This window comes from Rhinolophus sinicus, chromosome 2, assembly GCF_057876585.1.
Source record: "Rhinolophus sinicus isolate RSI-liver-muscle chromosome 2, RSI-T2T, whole genome shotgun sequence".
NCBI lineage: Eukaryota > Metazoa > Chordata > Mammalia > Chiroptera > Rhinolophidae > Rhinolophus > Rhinolophus sinicus.
The window spans coordinates 175,729,764-175,752,313 of record NC_142502.1 but is presented as its reverse complement, the minus strand read 5'-3'; the positions used below and the strand labels follow the sequence as shown (position 1 = coordinate 175,752,313).

The following is a 22,550-nucleotide window of genomic DNA, read 5'->3' as shown; positions in this document are numbered from 1 at the left end:
GATACAAATTGCCCCATGGTAACCAAGCCCAGACCCTGCAGACTGTAGCCGCTTTTCCATAATGCCTACAGCGGTCCAACGTGGTGGCCCAGAATGCAGCCGGTGAGTTCCTGCTTGCTCACAGTTGGTGGATTCATGCTGATCATTTCAGGGGACATAAATGAACACTGACTCACCTGTGCCTTTGTTCTCCTTCTTTCTGCCTTGAGTTACTTGAGATTTTACCTGTGTAATTTTGAAAATCCCAAATAATCCCTCTTTCTCCATTCTCCTATCTACATTACTCTTCAATCACTTTCCATGCATCATTTTAAGAATTTAGCATTCAAACCACATCTGTTGTTCCCCTTCAGGTGTCCAGGACACTTATGTGCTGCCCCCCAGCCCTGCACCCCCTACGAGGTAGCCTCCGTCACCCTCTCTTAATGACACACCGCTTTTGCTGGCTGACTCCATCAAAAAGGGTGGATTCCTCTCTGCAGAGCTTTGCTCTGTCCTCTCCCCGTCCCCAGGCTTCACACACCAAAAACTTCATTCGATTTGTTTTCTGTTTTTCAGGAAATGCAGTTACTCTTTAACACCAATGGGCCATTTCCCTGGTGTCTTCCTTCCCTTTCACAGTCCTCCTGCCACCCTCAGTAGATTATTATTATTTATTATTTATCAGCCGCTACACTGTACTCTGCTGCCTACAAGATATTAAAAAAGACACAATCCCTCCACTGAGTTTACAGCCAAGGAGAGCAGAGGCCTGGATTCAGACATCACAGGAGTGAGCAAAGAGAAAGGGGCTTACCGACGAAGTCCTGGGGCTTGCCCTGGCAGATGGGGGCGGGGCCTGAGAGCCCGCCCCAGGCTGACTCCTCCCAGTTAGAGCCACAGAGCCCGCCGCTCCCTACCTAACCACACCCGGGTTCCCAACTTCCACCCAGGCTCAGGCCTCAGCCGCAGTGCCCGGGAGGAGGTGCCGTGGGGGTGGGGATTGAAGCCCACAAGCCTTTACATTTAGGTTGGGGGTGATGGGAGGGGGATGTGGGGGTCACATATTTCCAATGAAATTCAAAACCAGATGAGGGAGATGTGGGGAAGGAGGGAGAGAGGTCGGTGAATAAAAACCAGATCTAGAGAGTTACCAGGGAAGGGAAGACTGGTGCTGAAATGAAAAGTTCTGGCGTAAAGGAGAAGCCCTCATTAGGGGCCGTCACGGGCTTCCAGCCAAACCTTTCCTATTAGGGTTGAAGTCAGGGTCTGTGTAGACAACGTGTGTAGACAGAAAGGTGATAAAACTAAGAAAGTCAGTGTAGACAGCGTGAGGGAGAGACGGGGGGGGGGGCGGGCTGGGGTGGTCAGTGCAGACATGCAGCGCTGGTGTGGCCTCAGCAGGGGCCGTCTAAATAGACAGAGGTCCTGTGGATTCTAGAGGGTTCGTGTAAACCGGAAAGTGCGCGTACACTGCGGGAGGAGAGTCCCGACGGACTAAGGAGGGTGGGTGGACAGGATTTGCAGGGCTAGCCGTGGTTCTTCAGAGGTTTGGATAATTCCTGCTCCTTTCCGTGGCTGGAGTGTCAGAGGGAGGGCGGAAGCTGAAAGACGATTGGACTTTTCGTTCTCAAACTTTTCTGTCAGTTTCCTCAGGTGTTGGGAGCAGACAGGGAGCTCGCCTCCACGCAGTCCCTCAACCCTGGGCCCGCGAGGCGGGAGGCAGGGCCAGCAGCCGACCCACGCGCCATGCACCCGCCGGGCGCTGCCGCGGAGCCGGGTGAGCGGGAAACCACCGCAGGGGGGGCGGGGGCGGCGGGCCGATGGATGGACACACCCGCCGGCGCTCCGCCCGGGCCCAGCGCGCGGCTGTGGGGTATCCCTGAGGCCCCCGGGAGCAGCGCCGGGTGCCGGGCCGGGGGCGCCCCGCCTCCCCCACCCGCCACCCCCGCCCACTCGGGCGCCGGTGATTGGCTCCGCCCGCCCCTGGCTGCGCGCCGAAGCCCGCCTCCCTCCCAGCTAAAGCAGAAGGTACCCGGAGCGGAGCGAGCCAGAAGGGAGCATGGTCCCCGCGCCGCGGCCGCGCCAGCCCCCGCGCCGCCGCCGCCGTCCCCGCCGCCGCGGACCCAGCTGCAGCTCCAGCCCCGGCCCCGGCCCCGGCCCCGCAGCGCCCGCCAGCAGCCCCGGCGGACGCCTTGCCTGAGTGCAGCCCCCGCCCGGAGCCCGAGCCCGGAGCCCGGAGCCAGCCCAGCCCCGCGGCCGCCGCGGCTGCGGGGAGAGGGCGGGGGCGATGCTGCCGGAGCCGCCGCCGCCGCCGCCGCCTCGGTGAGAGCCGCGCCGCGCGTAGCCGCACCGGCTGACGGACTGAAGGACTGACTTCCCTCTCCGGGCATCCTCCCTGGGCTGCCGGGAGGCGGCGGCGGCGGAGGAGGAGGAGGAGGAAAAGGGGGAGAAGGCGGAGAGCAGGATCGCAAGGAGGTGGACCTGGATCCGTTTCTCCCGGCCAGGACCCGAGCGGCCCCAGCTACCGCTACCCGCCGGCGCCGTCCGCTATCCATCAGCCCTCCTGCGCCCACCAGAGACCCCCGGCTCCCTGCGCGTTGGGCCGGGGCCGGAGCCCCGCGGCTGGAGGTAAGAGCCAGGCTAGAGCGCCACGGATGCGGCTCCGGAGACCCAGAGTCCTGGCGGCAGCGCGGGCCGTGCCGGGCTTGGGAGCGGGGCCCGAGAACCCGGAACGCTGGGCTCGGCTCCCGCGGTGGCGGCGGCGCAGGAGCCTCCCGCGTCTGGACTCGCCAGGCTGCAGGAGCCCTTGCGCCTGCGCTGCTCCAGGGGGGGAAACGGGGGAAAAACTTCCTGCCCCCGGGTGTGTGTGCACAGGGGCGGCCCGGGACCAATGTCACGGTGGTCGGGGATGCTGGAAGCCAGTGTGACCCCGGGCCCCTGGCTGGGCCCGGCAGCGCGAGTCCCTCTCCAGGCCACCTCCCCTGAGCCGCCCAGGGCCCGGGCGGGGCCGGGGGCCAGGAAGACGCACCCGAGGGCTGGACCCGGGGGGCGGCCGCGCGCCCTGCCCTTTGGGGAGGTGCGCGCCTCTGTGCCGCAAGGAGCCGGGTTGGGGTTTCTGCCCCCTCCTGTCTTCAGACCCCGCAGGTGGGGACCGGGTCTCTTCACTCAATCTCAAGTAACTTTCGAGGTAGAGGAGCTTGAAAACCATCGGGAGGGGACCTGCACAGACCTTGTTGTGATTGTGACCCCCCCTTCCCTTAACACCTTATGGGTGCCACCGTGTTTGGGGACGCGGAAAGGCGAGCTTACGCGGATGGTGAAGAAGCAGAGATGTGGTGTCAGGTGGGGAGGGGTTGTTTATGTGTGGGATAGTGTGAACCAGAGATGTGTAATGAGGGAGTGTGGACGCGCGCCCCGACTACCGCGGGGGGAGCTGCGTGGCCGAGGGTTCACACCCGGGTCTCCCCGGCCTGGAGCGGGCCGGGAGCGGTAGGGTTATTTGCGGTCGCGCCGCGGGTGCGGGCTCCGGGCAGCGCTGATCCCGGCCCGGAGGGAGGAGCGCGCTCGCCCGGCGCCCGGAGTGCGGAGCCGAGAGCCGAGGTAGGTCCGAGGTAGCTTCCGGGGCAGGTCGGGTCTGCGCTGGCTGGGGAAGGCGGGGACGCGCTGCCTGCCTGCTACGAACCGTCACCGAGGAGAGGGGATGGAGGCAAAGCGCAAGTCTCGGATGCCTGAGTCGCCGGCTAATAAACCAGTTGTGGTTACTGGGCTCTGGAACCCAAGGCAGACGAGGTCAATTGGCCGGTCCTCCTGCGGGTCCCCAGGATGCTGATGGGTGAGGAGCCGCCGTCTCTGCCTTCCCTGGCGCTCAGCAAACGCTCTCCTCCCTCCCTACGGTGCTTGCGCCACGCCGCGCCCCAGGCGAATCGTGGACGCAGGTATTTATGTAGCATTAGGCGAGACCTCGACGCTGGAGGGACCGCACCACTGAGGACTCCGAGCTGCTGGGGCCGCGAAACTTCCACTTCTCCCACTTCTCCAGCTCAGGGACATTCAGGCTCCACAGCTGCAGGCTCGTCTCTCGTCAGCTGAGCTACGCTAGCATTCGGACTCCTCTTGCGGTGACAGATTTGTCCTGGTTACAGCTGTCTTTACCCTAATTTCAGTCTCTTTAAAGTCATTTGTCTAGTCACTACAGAGTTCCTTCCCTTGCCCTGAGGTCTGATCTCTAACTCAGCGCTGGGAAGGCAGATTTAAGGAATTATTTCCGTTTAGGACGGGTGACAGCAGATTTAATTAGCTCACCTCATTTCTGATGTTTAAAAAAATTATACTGGGGGGTTGATTGTAGAGCTAACTTTTACACTCTCTCTTTTTTTTTTTTTTTCCGGGGGACTGGGTAGTGGTGGAGTGGTGAACAATTGTACAGATTGTTTATCCTGACATTGGGCCAAAACGTCTGATAACATGCAGGTGAATACTTTACAGGCTGGTTGGTATGGATTTGAGTAAGTCACATACAGCCACGGAGCTGTATGCACTGATGAATATACTCTCCCACCTATACATTGTTCTGAGTGTACTTGATGTATCATCCTGCTATAAGTCAGAGAAACACTAGCCTATGTGCCCTTAAACTCTATGGATTTAATGGCATTTAAATTGGTTTATGAGCTGATACATTTAACCAATTTTAATAACTTTTCTGCACAAGCATCTAATAAACCATATTTGTCCGTGATTAAGAAAAGCATTTTCTTCTATGCAGTCTCTCCATTTCTGCACAGTTAACGGAAATTTATAGGTCTCCAACTTTCATTTGCAAGCAACAATCCAAACAAAATACCTAGAGTTGTACTGAAATAAAATATCCTATGGTAGCCATGGTAACAGATAGATTAAGGGTTATTAGTTTTTATCTGTATGTGATGGGAGAAAGGAACCTAGTGTTGTGTCTTTTTAATTATGTTTCTAATGAGTGGTGGTCATACTTCAAGTACTCAGTGTGGAAGATAAGCAAGACCGAGAATTCAGTTTTGTGAGAGGTTTATTGGAACAAGGACTAGTAGAGCCCGAGAATGACTTCTGCTAGCTCCTCATGTGCAGAAAGCAAATGGATAAAACCTTTCCTGTTTTTCAAGTAGATGAGAATTAAGTCAGTTCATTTAAGATTTAAAAAAAAAAAAAAAAAAAAAAAAAAAAAAAGTATTTTACTTTTAAACTTTTAGTAAAGGAGCGTTTTAAATCCAGCTCCTGTTTTCTAGGGGTAAACATGTTAGAAGTGTGGATGTTGCTGTGGCTTGAGTGTTACAGTTGTTATCCACACCTGTCAATCTAAGTGAGGCGTATCATTAGTCTATTCAAATCTCGCCTATTTCAATATTCATGTATTTCCATGGTGATCCATTCCATCTTTGTTTACTTAGTCAACCTTATAAATCTTTGGCATCAATTTCAATTGTGCCATCTTTTTTTCTTTCATTTATTAATTGATTTGGCTGCAAATCATTCCCATTTAAAGCATTTCTTTTTTCCCCCTTCTAGTTCCCAAAAGTTTACACTATTCTCCGTTAAACACAGTTATAAAGGGGTTAAATTTTTTAATAGACTAAAATAACACCACTGGTGCTAATGTAATTTTTTAGCATCTCATTTGATATGTGTGTGTGCATGGGTATTTTGTTTTTCTTCCTGAAGGTTTATGGTAAATCTGTCTCGCTTTATGGCCTGGAGATGTCAATCTAATCCAGCAGAATTGACTAAAGGTTTTTCTTCCTTCCTTTCCTCCTCCCTTCTTTCCTTCCTTCCGTCTTTCTTTCCTTCCTTCTTTTTTCCCCCTACCCCATTATGATTGAAGGATTCTTTGTTTTCGGTTATATCTGGCTCAAACAGACTTTGGGACTTTGTGTATTGGAATGGGGTCTGTTCTTCTAGGATCTTTTCTCTTCCAGTAGGATCCAAAGCATCAGAGGGTTTTTCAAATGTAGTATACATTTAGTCACAGCAGATAGTATTCCTAGGATCATAGTAACTTGTAAATTCACTGAACAGGCAGTTTTGCTGAAAGTGAGTGATGATTTTGCTCACCCAGTTTCAACTTTGCTTTCTAATGATGCAGGCCCATGCTAATCATACTCTATATACTTCAGAAATATCAAGGCAAGCATTAGCACGCTAGTGACTTATTAGGATCAGGCGAAGTAATTAGAACACTTAAGTTCAAAGTCAGATAGCGAAATGGAATTATTACCAACCTTGTGATTTTATAATCAGTCAACTAAGTGCCTTCTTGGGGGTAGGAGGAGGAAGAAACACTGCAAATAAGAAAATCCAGCCATTGGTTTTGGAGGCTGCGGATAAACCAACGCAGAAACCACGTGGGACGTCTAGAGAACAAGAAATCTCTTTGCAGACAGAAAAGTCACATGTAGACCCAAATGTTTAGAGACTGGAAGAATATTTGTAGGTTGTGCAGAAGATGTCATTTGTTATTATGCAGGAAATCGGGGGTCATTTCCTAATAAGCTAAAAAAAAAAAAAAAGAAAAGAACAACCCGGTAACATAATCTCTGGCAAGTACTTTTCACTTGAAGAAATTTTACCCTAGAAATGGTCTTAATAATTTTGGTTAAGAAGGAAAAGTGTGTCAGAATTCTTTATCTGCTCGTTGGAGCAAAAATGCTGAGATTAGGGAGCACTTTGAAAGCAAGCTCTGTGGTTCTGCCTACGACAGCTACAAGCTTACTTTCCCAAAGTCCTAGGTCACAGAGGTAGTCTGTCCCTTCTCCAAGGAAATTACTTAAAAACAGGGAAATTGAAGCTGCAAATTAAGATGAAGCAAGCTGGTCACTGGAAGTAGTAACACTGCTGTTTATGAAATGAACTTGATTATCTTGCGGCATTTCCACTTTTAGGGGGACAAGGGGAAGGTTTCTTATTTCCCATGAGAGAGCATATCTGCATGAAATTCAAATGGTCCAGAGACTTTGACTCTGCAGGAGCCAATGATGATTCAGAAGCTAGAACAGGAACAGTCCAGGATTTTTATGATAGGGGATCGGGTTTGAGCCAAAAAGTCAGCTCCCCAAGCATGTAAAGGCTGCCATTGGCCCCGTAAGTGTCAATTTTTATAATTATTTTATAGTTGAAATGTTTAAATCATTGAGTATTTTAAGGATATACACACACACGCACACATACATATATATAATATACAAATATATATTTGTATATAATATAAAATAATAAAAAAAGTGGCAGAATACATATTCTGCCACTTTTATTTCCATGTTTAAATTGCGGTTTAAAAAAAAACCACGTAACAGACTTTACCATCTTGATCACGTTTACGTGTTCAGTTCAATAGTGTTAGTATCCACTGCTGTGCAGTGGGTCTCCAGAACTTTTCATCACGCGAAACGGAACCTTTCTGCTCATTAAAAATCACCTACCCATCTCCCCCTCCCTCAACCCCTGGCAACCACCATTCTACTTTCTGTTTCTGTGAATTTGATGACTTTAGATACCTCACAAAAGTAGAACCTTACAGGACATGTCTGTGGACATGGGTGTGCAAATGTCTCTTTGAGGTCCTGCTTCCACTTCTTTTGGATAAATACCCAGAAGTGGGATTGCTATAGTTTAACACTTTTCACACTAATGGGTTACAGTGATGTCCTGTTTAAGAGATTTGGTGAAAATGCAGTCAACAGAACATAATCAGATAAAGAATGCAATAGGTGTGACTGACATTTGTTCTTCTTTTTCTGTGTGTACGTTCCCTTGCAAGTCTGAGCAATCTCTTACGTGTTGAGTCTAGGGCTTGCCTGCATTGCTGTGCTATTGCTGAGTGTGTAAAGGCATGGGCTTAGTGTCAAAGCTGAAGTCCAGTCTCTGGTGCCTACTGCTCTGTGACCTTGGAAAGATCCTTAATCTTGGGAAGCTTCAGGTTTCTTTCATGAAAACGGAGGAAATCATTGTGGCTGAGAAAACCCTGGTCAAACCTGCATCAGAGTGCCTGGCCTAGAGCAGTGCTCTAGAAAGGAGAGCATGGGTAAAGAAGTAGTGATTGAAGAGGCAGCTGCAATCCTGGAGATCTCAGAAACCATAGATACCTATCCTGTTCAAGTTCATCGTAAACAATTTCAGGGGATGCCAGAGTGGGAGTATATGTATTGTGCTTTGTGAGTCTCATTATCATTACTTATTCTGAAGAGCGTAAGAGATTGCATCACAATTGCAATAGTTAAAAATATCCTCGAATGGATTTGATATATGAACTTTTAATTCCATTTTTGGTATCATAAGTTTAGAGTTGATGTGGATTTTAGAGGTCAGCTAATTCACCTATTATTCAATCACCGTACAGATATGTAGCCCCAATAATATAATAATAATAATTAATAATATTAATATAATAATAATAGCTTCCAGTTATGGCTGCCCACTCTATTTTAGTACTTTCCATGTATTATCTCTAGTCTTCATATCAACACTGCAAGGTAGGGATAATCCAAATTTTACAAATGAAGATGAGACTCAGAAAGGTAATCAACTGGCCCAAAGCCACAAATCTAGCCGCGTTGTACAATAGTTGTGCTTGGACCCAGATCCGTCAGCTACCAGTCTGTCTGCCTTGTCTTTCCTTTTCCATAGGTAGTGTGTGTGCGTGTGTGTGTGTGTGTGTGTGTGTGTGTGTGTATTTCTGATACTTCAAACGATCTCAGTGCATTGGCACCACTTCACGTTGCCTGTTATGTGCCAGGTACTGTGTTGTCTGGCTAATTAAATAAATAAAATAATTCTCTTATAGGGAAAGAACATGAGCTTAAATAAGAGTGTTTACCAACTCTGACCAACATTCATCATCCTTTTGGATTTGCCCCCCTACTTTCATTTACTCTGGTTTCTGGAATGCTAATGAGAAAAACTTTTAGATGCTTGAATGGCATCTGTTCTATATTGAGCCAGCATAGAAATAAATAGCAAATCAAAGAGCAGACACAATGTAAGATTAAGGATATAGCATGGACCAGTAAAGACGGATCTGGGCTTGTTTACTCTCGAAACTCCAATGCTTAGTATAGTGGCTGGCACAAATCTCTTTAGTAAAAATGTTTGCCTGGATAAATTTATGTCCAGAGACGGTATCAGGTAATAGACATCAAAGCCTACATTTTGGGTAGTTTTTACTCCGTGGCTATGTAGTTATCTGTCCGTGGTTTTTCACTGTGTGGAATTTTAGATGCTATATTTGGCCATGTATCTATTAAATATGCGTGTTGATGAATTCTAAGTAATCTAAATGGAATCTTCTAGGATTTATGACTTGAGACTTTGAAGACTAATTTTCTTGTAGCTTCTTCGTTCCATTGAAGACTTGAATCTATCTGGCACTTTTGAGAGTTGACACAAAGCCCATTCTTCATATCACACTTATTGGCAAGGTATTGTCCCCACTCAGATTTTTAAATTTGTGGTATTTCTCAAAAGGCATTGTTTTAAAGAAGCATGAAACCCCTAGTAATCACATAGACCACCACAAAAGGGCAGTAACACTGCGTTTTCCAACTTCAGTCTTATTTTTATTTTTTAGATTAATCTGTGTGTTTGTCTATTGGAAATGGGTAGAGGGCATGAATCAAGCCTGGAGCAGACCTCACAAAGACGTGTTTGCTCCCTCTTTCAGCTCTTCCAACCCTCGTTCAGCCAAGTAGTGGCTTCCTCAGGCTGAGATTCACGGTGAGAAAGGCATGGTTACAAACCTGTAATGCAGTGATGGCACAGGAGATGCTGGGCAAGGGTTAGACTGCAGAGGGCTGGCTGTCCCTGGGTTGGAACCGGCTGCTCCTGTGTTTCTGCTTGTCCAGCTCCACTGCCTCCCCCTTCCTTTCTCCCGGGGTTGTTTCTACCCTAAGGGTAAAATCAGGCCTGAGGCTTCCTTTTTCGTAAGGCATCCCCACAAAGCTCTCAGAAGCAGCAGGGTGGGGTGGGGGCTGGTGAGGGAAGAGCAGACAAGAGGACTCTGTCGTGTGAAAAGCCAAAGCCAGCGCAGTTGAGTGGCTCGACCTGCTCAGAATGATTGCTATTTCAGGTGGGCTGTGAAGAGGGTTACATGCTCTGCATTTATGTGTATTCCTGGGAGTCTCCCTGATGCTGAGAGAGTTTCAGGGTCTGAGCTCAGGAACCTCACGTCCACATTCATCTTGAGGCCCTTTTGTTGCAATTATGCACTGTTCTGACCTCTTGAGATAGGAGTAGGTTATTTTGCCATTGAATTAGCGTGTTTGTTTGGGTTAGGTTACTTTGCCGTTGAATTTGCTTATTAGGTGCATGTGAAGGAACATAAGATGACCGTGCTCTAATTCTGGCTTCCCTAACGAAAATCCAGGGCCGTGGAATGGGGAAGTATATGTGTGTGCCGCATTTGGAAGCTGGGTTGGTGAGACCTGGAGGCAGCATGCATCGTGTGTGTCTGTCTAGCCGATCGTGCTAGAGAAGAGCCTGCTGTAAGGGGAGTGCTGTCATCTATTCGGCTCATGCTGTTCCAACCAGCTTTAATAATCAAAACTTGAATAATATTCAAACTGTGAAAGGAACATATTTCTTGCTGAAGCCTCGGTATGCCGAGTAGAAGCGCCAAAGCTTCTCAATCTACCGATCTATGGCAACACATTCCCAAAAAAGGGAACACCTGGATTGCTTCATGCGACGTGGGGAAACTGCCTTTCTCCACAATCAAATGACATGAAGATTTAAAATTTCCTCCTTTGCCCCCAGAGGAGAAAAATGATATTCATGGAAACCATGCTTCATGGAAGTCACCACCTCTCTTGTGAGCTAAGGAGACATTTCCTCCCCGGCCCCAGGTATCTGACAGGGTCTGCTCTGGCACCCAGAAGGAAAGGTCTGGCGGTTCAGGGGCCCACAGTGCTCTCTGGAGGAGAGGATGGGAGTCGTGGATTGGGGCCTGAGGGGAAGGTGGCAGGCAGTCCTCAAAAAGACTAAGAGGAAAGCAGCATGAGCTACTGCCCTGCTGGGATAGAGACATGCAAACCGTCATTCTGTGGCAAGGGCTCAGCCCTGCTTTTCTTGATGATAGTCCCTGCCTATCCCATGCTCTCTCCCCCCACTCCCCATGAAAAAGGCGTTCTAGAGCTACCACCCTACTCAGGTTCCCACCTAGGAATTTAAAGCTTGTCTCGTAGATTCTGCAGAAACTACAAATAGCCATCTTCCTAGGTGAGGACTCTCAGGGGAGGATGTGGGGGTGGGGTGCATGCTCACAAAACCATGATGTCCCAATTCCAGAACTGTCACTGTCAGCTGTTTTTATTCCAGGTATGCCTCTCAGGATGTCTGGTCTTCAGAAACAGTTTTTGATATCTGGACTAGACACCTGGGCCAGATATCGTCACCTTGGTCCTAGGAAAAGGGGGAGGCACTTGCCCGTCTGACGCTTTATTCCTGTGCTCTGCGTGACCAGTGGGCCACTGGGATAGGGGACATGAGATTGACATCTAGGGACTGAACCTGTGACAGTGGAGAAGGCAAGACTGGGTTCTCAGTCCTGCACAAAGTGGCAATGAAAGCTTATTTACTTTCAACTCAATAACAAACAAAGAGACTGATTTAAAAATGGGCAAAGATCTTGAACAGACATTTCTCCAAAGACAATATACCAGTGACCAGTAAGCACATGAAAAGATGCTCAAAACAACTAATCATTAGGAAAATTCCAATCACAACCACAATGAGATACCACTTTACACCGTTAGGATGACTATTATAAAACAAACAAACATAGGAAATAACAAGTGCTAGTGAGGATGTGGAGAAATTGGAACCCTTAGCTGCCCGTGAGAATGTAAAACCGTGTAAGCACTATAGAAAATGGTATAGCAGCTCCTCAAAAAATTAAACATAGAATTACCATATGATCCAGCAATCCTACTTCTGGGTATCTACCCAAAAGGAGTGAAAGCAAAGACTTGAGTATATATTTATGCACCCATGTCCATAGCAGCATTATTCACAATAGGAAAATGTGGAAGCAACCCAAGTGTTCCTCAATAGATTAATAAATGGATAAATAAAGGGTGGTATATACATATAATGGAATAGTATTCAGCCTTAAAAAGGAAGGAAATTCTGACAACTGCTACAACATGGATGAACATGAAAGACATTCTATTAAGTGAAATAAGCCAGTCACAAAATGACAAATACTGTATGATTCCATTTATATGAGGTACATAGAGTAGTTAAATTCATAGAGACAAAGTGGAACAGTGGCTGCCAGGGGCTGGGGGAGGGGCAATCAGGCGTTGTTGTTTAGTGGGTGCAGAGTTTTAGTCGGGATGATGAAAAGGTCCTCTAGGTGGATGGTAGTGATGGTTGCACAACAGTTTGAATGTACTTCGTGCTGCTGAACTGTACCCTTAAATGGTTAAAATGGTAAATTTTGTGTTACATATTTTTAGCACAATAAAATGAACCAGCCTTCTCAACATATTTCAAACTGGTTCTCCTGATAAATTCTTTGAACAATTTGCTTAGGGAAAAAAGAAGGCATTTACTTTAACAATTGAAAAATGCTTATTGAGCACGTGCTGTGTACCTAGCTCTGTGCTGGGCATCGTGTTTATTTTATTTGAGGTATAATCATTGAGGCAATACAATAAAATCCACAGATCTTAAGTGTTCACTGAGTTTGGATAATTGACTATACCTGCATAGCCACCATCCAAAACAAAATATAAAACATTTCCATCACCCCAGAAAGTTTCCTTGTGCCCCTCTACAAGCAACTCCCCTTCTCCCCAACCACTTTCTGATGTCAGTCACCGTAGATTAGCTTTGCCTGCTGTTGACTTTCGTATAAACAGAAACACATAGTGTGTACTCTTTTGTGCCCAGCTGGTTTCACTCAGCATACTGTGTCTGCCGTCTATCCATGTTGACACGTGTCCCAGTAATTCATTCTTTATGGCTAAGTAGTATTCTGTGGCACGTTCCACAGTTTGTGTGTCCGTTCTCCTGTGGGTGGATCCTGGGTGGTGCTGTGTTGGGAGACAGACCTCGGCAAATGAGGGTGTTAGCCGGTCACCTCGGCATGTCCCAGCCAGGTGGGGTTGTCATGCAAGTTCTCCATGCTGAGGGTCATCCTGCTTCACTGGCAGCACACCCAGAGTTGAAAGTCTCCAGGTAATGGTGTTTGGGTGATTTACACTAAAAATATAATATCCAGTAGACTAAGTACAAGTGTTGCTGCTGAACAGATTTCTCCCCTGAAGGCACATCACACAGAAAGCGAAATCTCTATCCGGAGGATGCTGGGTGGTTTGAAAGGTCCGTGTCCTTGAGCTGTAAGGGCATCATGCCCTGCTTAGGCAGTCACCTGCAGAACTGACCAGATGCCTGCGGGGCACCCTCCCCTCTGGGCAGGGCTGAGGTGCTCAGTCTCCAGCTGGGTCCCTTTCCCCCTGGTTTGGAGCCTCAGGGCTGGCTGACATGTTCTTTCCGTAGCCATGTTAGCACCTTTAGTCTGAGACAGAAGCATGAAAGCTGGTCTCTCTTTGTGGTGATTCGCCCTCTGTTTTCACCCATTCTCTGGTGAGTCTATGATCAGTGTTCCGCATTTCCACATTGGTGGCCAGCGTCTCATCTCATGAAGCAGGAAGCCCTTATGTTAAGAGCCATGACCTTCAATGCCAGGTAGATCTGGGCCCAACATCCTAACAGGGCCATCTAGAAATGGTGAGCTCTTAGGCAAGTTACTTCCTTTCTCAGAACATAGTGACCTCCTATGACACTAATGCTAGCTTTGCTGCCCTATGCACTGCCTGCAGCAGGCCTGTAAGAGGTTGGAGGTGAGAGGGTAATTCCTTCCTTCAGGAACTCAGACAAAATTCATCTGTGTGGAAGCTGAATTCAGTTGCTCCCCCTATTTCCACATTCCCGGGCAGTGCCTCATCACATGACATAGACCATACAAGTGGGGAGTGCATGGGTGACAGCTTAAACTGTTGCTCCATAGTCGAGAACAGAGACACAGGAGGGCTTGACAGAGCAAGCTATGGGCACTGAGAAGCCCCACGGAGCAGGGAAAGTTTGGAGGACCCCAGGGGCAAGTGGATTTATGATTCAGCAGCCGCACTCCGTACCTCTTGTTCCCATGCCAAGTCCACCATCTCACAAGTTCTACTCTCTCTTGTGAGAAGTAAGCCTGGAAGACCCAGCTTGGGTTTGCACAATGGTTACTAAAGGACACGTTGCTCTGAATTCGCCTCTGAGAGATGTTGGTGGCACAGTTGGGAGGTACAAGAGCCCTGTGACTGTGGTTGGCGCCCTCCACAGAGCCCACAGTGTTGATGAGCATGGGATGGGGAATGGTGTATGGACTCCATCTCAGCAAACCAGGGCCTGAGAAGTCATGCCTGCCTCCCCCTGGGCAAAGGGAACTATGTCCCTGACTTGGCTGAAGAGCAAGAAGACAGTGTTGTTCTCAGGGGGGTGTCAGCTGCTCCAAGGAGCCACTCTGGCCAGGCTGGGGGCACTCTTGGTTCCCCTCTCCCCTCTTCCTTCTCCAGAAGGCTCTTGCGGCTCTCTGCCCAGTTCACAACATGCCTATCCTTTACAGGAGCCCCACCCATAAACATGGTCTGACGCAGGTTCTCCATGGAACCGCTTTGTAGAGTCCCCAGCTGACTGTGTGCTCCTGGGGGACTTGATTGCCTCACCTTTCTTTATTTTCCTTTGCTGATTTTCCTCTAAGGGCCTAGGCCAGTGCTGAGCACATGTCACAGTTAGAACAAATGAAGCCCCCAGAAGGGGAACGCCACCTAAGACTTGCCAGGCAGAGGCAGAGCTGGGACTGGAATCCCAAACCCTAAAGCGTGGGAACAGCCACGCGAGCGGTGCGAGGAGGGGCAGCAGTGAGGGATCTGGAATTCCTCAGAATTCGCTCCGTGGACCCGGTGCTGTAGCAAGCTGTTGTGGGTGGAAAAGTACAAACCCGGTGGTATTTTCTCTCTCTCTCTGGCTTATTGTCAGGTGGAAGGAGGCATGATTTCCTAAAATGTGTGACAAGATAAAGGATCCCTTCACCAGGATGCGAAATGACTGCATACAAATAGGAGCCACAAAAAGATGATCTTTGCTCTATTTCTGCTGCACAGCAGACACAGATCTGTCTGGGCCCCTAACCAATGTGCTTCGTCTTAAGCCCTTGGGCCTTGGGGTCTTTGGTGAAACCCCAGCCTGTATTTGACTCGCAGGCTTTGCCTATGCCCCCCAGTCCTTTCTTCCTCCCTCTCCTCCCCCCAGGTTCGTGTCTCCTCTTTGCCCAGCTATGAACCGCAGTCTGACTGGACTGGGGTTGGCACAAAGGGGGCATGAAAGCCAATCCTCGCCTTTTTCTGATCAGGAAACTATAAGGAAAAATACAAAACACTTGTTTGGGGATTGAGAACAAAATTTCTAAAGTGACTTTATCGTGAGTTTGGTTATTTGAGAGAATAGTTTTTAAGAAGGAAACTTAGTTATTTAAAAGAAATCAGTCCCTGATTTAATCATTCCCTGATTTCTTTTACACACGCACATACACACACGCCTGCATGTGTGTATGTATATACATGTGTATGTGCATGTGTGTGTGTGTGTGTGTGTGTGTGTGTATACCGTGTGTCCCCAAAAATAAGACCAAGTCTTATACTGTATTTCCCAGAAAATATGGACCAGGTCTTATATTAATTTTTGCTCCAAAAGATGCATTAAGGCATATTTTCAGGGGATGTCTTATTTTTTTCATGTACAACAATCTACATTTATTCAAATACAGTCATGTCATCTTCTGGAACATTGTCATAACGTACTAAATGTGTCCGTCTGGCTGACGATCTTAACTGGGACTTGTTTTCAGGGTAGGTCTTATTTTCGGGGAAACATGGTGTGTGTGTATGTGTGTGTGTGTGTGTGTGTGTATGTGTGTGTGTATAATGGTATCAAGTATGTAAAAACAAAAAGAACATAGAAAAAAGACTGCAAATATGCCATGTTAGCAATGGTCATCTTTCTACCTTTAAATTCTCCAGATTTTAAAAAAATAATCATACTTTTTATAATGGGAAAAATAACTTGTTTAACAAGGGAAAGAAATTTAACTATAATAATAAGGTGAATTTTTGCCACCCGTAGTAAGTCTTTGTGCACCTGCCCACACAAAACCATGAAAAGGACAGGCCATCATGTGGAAGAAATTTTTAAATAGCCAGTTTTTAAGGAAGAGGAAGGAACAGAATAGTTCCATATAATCCCACATGAAAATATCCCTCACAATGAATCTCAGACTCACCTTAAATGAATCCCCGGTTCTGTCTCATCCTGGGGCTCCTTCAGGAACCGAGATCTGGGGGCTTTCTTCTGAAAGGTAGCTAAGCTAAAGCAGGCGTCCAACCTTTAAAGCCTGCCTTGTTGAACGCAGTGCCAACCTTCTCAAATAACTGTGCCCCCAAGTGGTCACTTGTACCTGTAAATTACATCCAGCAGAAAGGTTGCAATTAACCAGGTCCTGGACTGCAGGGTGACATTTTTTTTTTTTTTTTTTCAGATCATCACCCAGAATCAATCACAAGTTGATGATGATGATGATGATAACAATACATGGCATAAAGGAGTGAGAAAGGGAGGAAGAAATGCAAATTGTGTGTGTGTGTGTGTGTGTGTGTGTGTCCGTCCGCGCGTGCGTGCCTGGAGAGTAAAGACGGAAGAATTTTCTGAATGTTTACCTTCCCCATGCCCCTCGAGAAAGTGGAGGGGGGAGAGAGAGAGAGAGAGAGAGAGAGAGAGAGAGAGTCCAGTTGCAGAGTGCCCTGGCCAAAAGGGGTGAGGTTGGCTGTGAGCAGTGCCCTCTGAAGAATCCCGGAGACTTTGCTCTCGTTCTCAGGAGCGCTGGCTCCCCCATGCCTCTGACTGCCTGCTTCTCTGCAGCAATACTTCCATGATGGTCTCCTTGGCAGTCTGCCAGTGGCTGTAAGTGTATAGAGAATTGTGTTTTAATAGAAGGCTTTACCTCTGATACGGATTTAAAATGAGGAAGAAACTTTCTGTTCCTCAGCTACAGTGAAATGCATTTTGCTTCTTGTGAAATGCTGGTGATTACAAGCTCATCTTACATAATTTTATTATTTCCAATTGCTGCCTGTCAATCTCAGGTGATAGTTTCCTGAGAGCAGAAAAGTGGCACATTCTGAGTGATCATAAAAAAGAGAAAAAGTCACCCAGTCATTAGCAAATCGTACAGAAGTTTAGAAAGGAGAATAATTGTCGTTGTGACGATGCTGTTGAAGATAATCAGAAATTGCATCGTTAAGTGAGACACGGGGAAGTGAATTCAGTTCCGTTTAATGGCCTTTCAGAAAATGTATTTTCACTTTAACAAAGGGTTGATGTTTGGAATTTTCTTTAAAAAAAAAAAAATCTTTAAATCTAATGAAGGAATTCTCTTGAATAACCCGCCACATTCTCAGAAATCTCCAACACCCCCAGGGTGGTCCACTGTCAGGCCCACAAGAGGGCATTTTTTCATCAACTACTGTAAAAATGATTTGTTTCCTAAAGAGAAGCTGGGAGGCCTGGGGGAAGGAGAATGTTAATGAGAAGCAGGGGATGGAGAGCTGCTCACAATTGAGTTGTACGTATGTTTCCACTTAATACGTCCTGCCGGTGTGTGAGCCAGTGCTGCCGGCCAAGTATTCTGCTCACTGCGTTTACTCTGTTTTTAATGTCTTATTCCCAGAATGACTGGGCACCAAAGGAAACCTTTACAAGAATTTTCTCCAGATACAAGATAGCATGGGCTAGTGTGTACCTAGTGTATCGTGTATATAGCTAGAATTCATTCCTAGAACTGGTATCACCCATCAGTGACTTCGGTACTAAATTTGATTTTCTAATATTTTAAGACTCTGGACAATATCCTCCCATTCAAAGAGCCCTCCCTCTACCTTCTCCAGCTCCAAGTTCCTTCCTTTGTTTATTTAACAAATATTCATTGAGCACCTACAACTATGCGTCCACACTGAGCCAGGCTAAAACACTGTCCTCATGCAATACACATTCTCCATAGGAATACTTAGCATAAAAAAGAAAACAAGTAAATATTGGAGTATTATCTAGATAACTCTAACTGCTATGTGGGAAAAGGGAAGGGGTAGCTATTTTGGATTGGGTAGTGAGGAATACTTCTCTGTAACGAGTAACAAATAATATTCTAGTTTTGTTCATTTGGCACTAATACTATTTGGATTACAAACATAATAAATACTTTAAATTCCCTTTTTTCTTAAAAAACGTTGCTATGTTTATTATCTTGATGGGCCATGAAACATGATGAAAACGGGGGAAGCAACATGGCATTGCCCGTTATTCGTTTGTTAAATAACATTTTAAAATTACCAACTACTCTTCACTCCATCATTTCAAAAAACAACGAATGTTTGAACACCAAAGAGTAGAGAGGGAAGAATATAACCGCAGAATATAGGACAGTTGAATACATACAGTGTTTTGGAGAATTCACTACTTATTCTTGGATTTTCTCCTTTTCCATGGACTTTGAGAACTTCCTCACAACTGTCCTGTTCATGATAATCATCTACCCTTTCCCCAACGATGAGGACCGAGATACGGAAGGTACAGTAATGGCAGCTCTATTGGCATCAGTTCCAGAAGCCGACCCAGCTCACAGGCAGACATATAAGACGCAAGAGCAGAAGGTGACATACTCCCCACCCTAGAGGTTCTAGGAAACTTGCAGGGGAGTCCAGCCCAAGAGCTACGATGCCCTTAGAGATCCCTGTGACATTTTCTGAAGCCAGGAGTCAAAGCTCTACTTTGAATACATGGTTTGGAAGGTCAGAGCAGTTTGGGCTGGGCAAATCAAGGTGGGCTTCATGGGGGAGATGAGCCTTCAACTTGGCCTTAAAGGAGAGACAGGTATAAGAGGGTCATGGAGTATAAGGGGTTGCATGTTCATATTTTTTTAAGTTAATGTGGAAAATTTTTTCATCATAAAAGCAATACCCATTGTGGAATACGTTCAGGAAGAATGAAGTAATAATCTCTAAAAACCTATTATCTAGAGGTGGCTATTATTAATATTTTACCATATTTTCTTCTAGGCTTCCTTTTGGTTTGGATTTTTACAATAGTCAGGGCTACGTTGGCTGTGAAATTTTGCATCTCGCTTTTTTACTTCGGAAAGCATTCCCATGTCATTAAAAATGATTCTTAAACATCACTTCTTAATGCCTGTCACCCATCATGCCTGCAGTCTGCTTTGCTCAGCCATTCCCATCAGGCATCTTTGCTTTTTCTTTCTACTATAACATTCTGGCTGGTATTCTTGTGTAGTATTTTGGTTTATAATTTTGGTGTCAGAGAGATCTGACAAGGCCCAGCTCTGAGGATAACATCAGGCTGATTACGGTCTCCATCCAAGCCTCTGTCTTTTACATGCCACGTGGACATAATAGTACCAGCCTGTGGGGTGGTTGTGAGAGTTGCATGACAGAGTGATTTGGATAGACTTCTAGAAACAGAATTACCAAGGTTTGATCTTTTAAAAATTATATTACTTTCCAATTATAAGAGTAATGTTCTTTATAGAGAATTTTAACGGAAAGAAAAACCATGCCTAATTTTACCACTAAGAGATAAAAACAATTAACGTTTTAGAATCTATTATTTGTCACTTTTAGCAGAATTGGGGTCATACTATATCTATGTCATTTTTATCTCCTGCTTTTTTCCCCTCTTAACCTTGTACTTATTTTCCATTGTTATGCATGCAGAAACATGCTCTTAAAAGGCTGTATTTCATTATATTCCGTTATATTAATGTGCCATACCTTACTTAACCAACTTCCTATTGTTAAATATTTAGATAATTCAGTGATTTGCTGTTATAAATAATCTTGCAATCAGATATTGTCGAGCATAAATATCTGCAGACAATTTGGATTATTTCCTTAGGATTAATTCCTAGAACTGGTATTACCAAATCAGAGGTAGGAACATACTGAAAACTGTCTCGCCACATTGCCCCCAGAAAGCCTGTGCTATTTCCCTTCCCATAAATAGCACGTCAACTCCCATTTTACCGTACTCTTACTTATTATAATTTTTAAAAATATCTCTGTCTGTTGGATAGGTGAGTAATGGTATCTCGTGGTCTCAATTTGCACTTCCTTGATTACCAGTGGGCTGGAGCATTTGTTTCTGTGTGTATTGACATTCTTGTTCTTTGCCTGTTCTTCTATTTATATTTATCTTTTTCTTATTGATTTGTAAGAGCTCTTTATGCATAAGAAGATATTAACCTTTTGGTATAACGTTAGGAATATTTTTCCCAGTTTGTCATTTGTCTTTTAAATTCATTTATGGTTTCTTGGTTGTATAGAAGCCTTTAATTTGCTTGTCATCCTATTTATCAGCTTTTTTCACTTTGATGTTTCCTCTTGTTTTTATGCTGAGAAAAATCCATCCCTGTCCTGGCTCTCACTGTCTATGGATTTACATTTTCTTCTGCTTGTTTGATTTCATTTTACAAATTCAGCTTTCTCTCCAGTTCTAAGTTATCTCGTTTTGTTATGAGATATAAGATACGAATTTAACTTTTTTTTTCTTAATAGTTAAGTAATTCTTCTGGTTGTTTATTGAAACATCTTTCTTTTCCCCCGATTTGAAATGCTCCTTCTCTCATACACTAACGTCTTGTACAAGCGAGGGCGTGTTTTCTATCGGACTTAGTGCTATGCCACATTGTTATCATTATAGGAGCATGTGTATTGTTTTAGAATCTGCAACTACAGGTCATCTTCATTATTATTATTTTCCAAAATAGTTTAGTTACTATCTCTGACACATCTAATAGCCGGATGCACTTCGGAATCATTTTGCCAAGCTAAAAACATCTTTTCTTGACGTTGTTACATGATAGTCATACGAATTAGGTGATGTTTATAAATTGATTTATAAAGAATTGACCTCCCAACCATAATATTCAGTCTTCTCGTTCAGGAACATGCTATTCCGTTTATTCTCATTCTCTCTCTCTCTCTCTCTCTCTCTCTCTCTCTCTCTCTCTCTCTCTCTCTCTCGCTCTCGCTCTCTCTTTGCTTATTTAAGTTTACTTTCATATCTCTCTGTAAACATTTGTGGTTTTCTTCATATGAGCTCTGCACTGTTCTTAGAGATTTCATGCCTACGTGCCGCATATAGACAGAGTGAGATTTCTGTCCAATTGTATTTTCTAATGAGTTATTACTGACAAAGAAGAAATCTGTTTATTGTCTATGTATTTATTATGTACCTTGCCAGGTTATTGAATTTTGTTATGAATGCAATTTTTCAAGGCTTTTAAAACATGCTGATTATTTTACCAAAAGATTGTATATACAACCAGTAGTGTCTGGGAGAGCTTATATTATCATTCTTAAGAATCTTCGTTAATTTGGAGGAAAATAGCATTGTAGCCTACATTCCATTTCAAAGAATGTTTTCTCTGATGCTACGCCTGAGTCCTGGTGCACATAACTTATTGGGAGCATACAATCTCAGTATGCAATACCGGTGTGCAGGCCTCTCCTGAAGCAATAGATAGCTAGGTGGCCTTGCTGTGCTGAAGGGTGCCTTTCTGACATAGGAATTAGAGGTGCATAGCCCTACGTTGCGGGAAGGGCTACTCATGAAGGAAAAAAGGAGGCACAAGCTCTGGACATATGTCCCACCTGTTAGGGTTCAGCCTGCTAGTTACTGACATTAGCTTTAATTTTACCCAGACGTACACTTACAGCCAGACAAACTCGACTGTGAAGAAACAGTCAGCAACCACTTGCCCCATTGTTGAGCCCTGAAGGACATTCAAGACGTCCATTCACAGCACCAAGATAAGCCCTCAAAGTGAGCAAAATAGAAGAGAAAGGCCGACCAGAAATATAACTGCGATCTCCAGGCACTTTGTTCTTAGCAGCTTACTGAGCTCACGTCACATCGCCCGCTTCTCCAAATTAAGGAGAAGTTATGTCAGTTACGGGGAAGGGAAGGCTTTCTCCTACCCCAATTCTCCCTAGCATATGGCGCGGGGTGGGAGTGGAATCTCCCCACAGCCCCACACAGAAGGCTGGTGAATGTACCGATGGTGTGCGTTGCTTCCGTTAGACAACTCCACTTTTACTCTTCGATTTTTATGCCAGTTGGGGAAGGTTGTTTTTCTCCCACTTGAAAATCTTTCTCAAAAGGAACACGTTGCCATCAGCAAGTCCTCTATGTTGTAACTATCTCCTGGGAAGTCAGCCTCTAAGGCAAGGTATCATCCGCTCAGTAAAACCCAAACCCATTATTGGTGGTTCAACAAATATCTGAGTACCTTCCGTGTGCCAGGCATTGTCCTTGGCATTGGAACATGACGATGAGCAACGACACGCCTTGTTCTTTCCCTCCATGAGCTTACAGTCTAGTGGAGGAGACAGAGCTTGTCAGTTCAGACAACAGGCATACTGCACTGTGAA

General features: G+C 45.8%; 1 protein-coding gene and 1 long non-coding RNA gene across 4 annotated transcripts in view; both read left to right on the top strand.

The window, feature by feature from the left end:
* The first annotated feature begins 1,523 nt into the window (after positions 1-1,523).
* The window catches only part of KLHL29 (kelch like family member 29), a 293,337-nt gene continuing 272,310 nt past the window's right edge, over positions 1,524-22,550 (top strand). For 2 of the 3 annotated variants that reach the window (XM_019757347.3, XM_019757277.3), the window contains exon 1: positions 1,524-2,610. The gene's annotated coding sequence lies outside the window, so the exon portion shown is untranslated. The remainder of the gene's footprint in view (positions 2,611-22,550) is intronic. The other variant, XM_019757114.3, reaches the window with a different exon arrangement.
* On the top strand, positions 8,632-18,230 carry LOC141571512 (uncharacterized). The gene is made up of 3 exons (XR_012496271.2): positions 8,632-9,425; positions 9,575-9,720; positions 10,370-18,230. It is a non-coding gene; the product is annotated as an uncharacterized LOC141571512 (long non-coding RNA).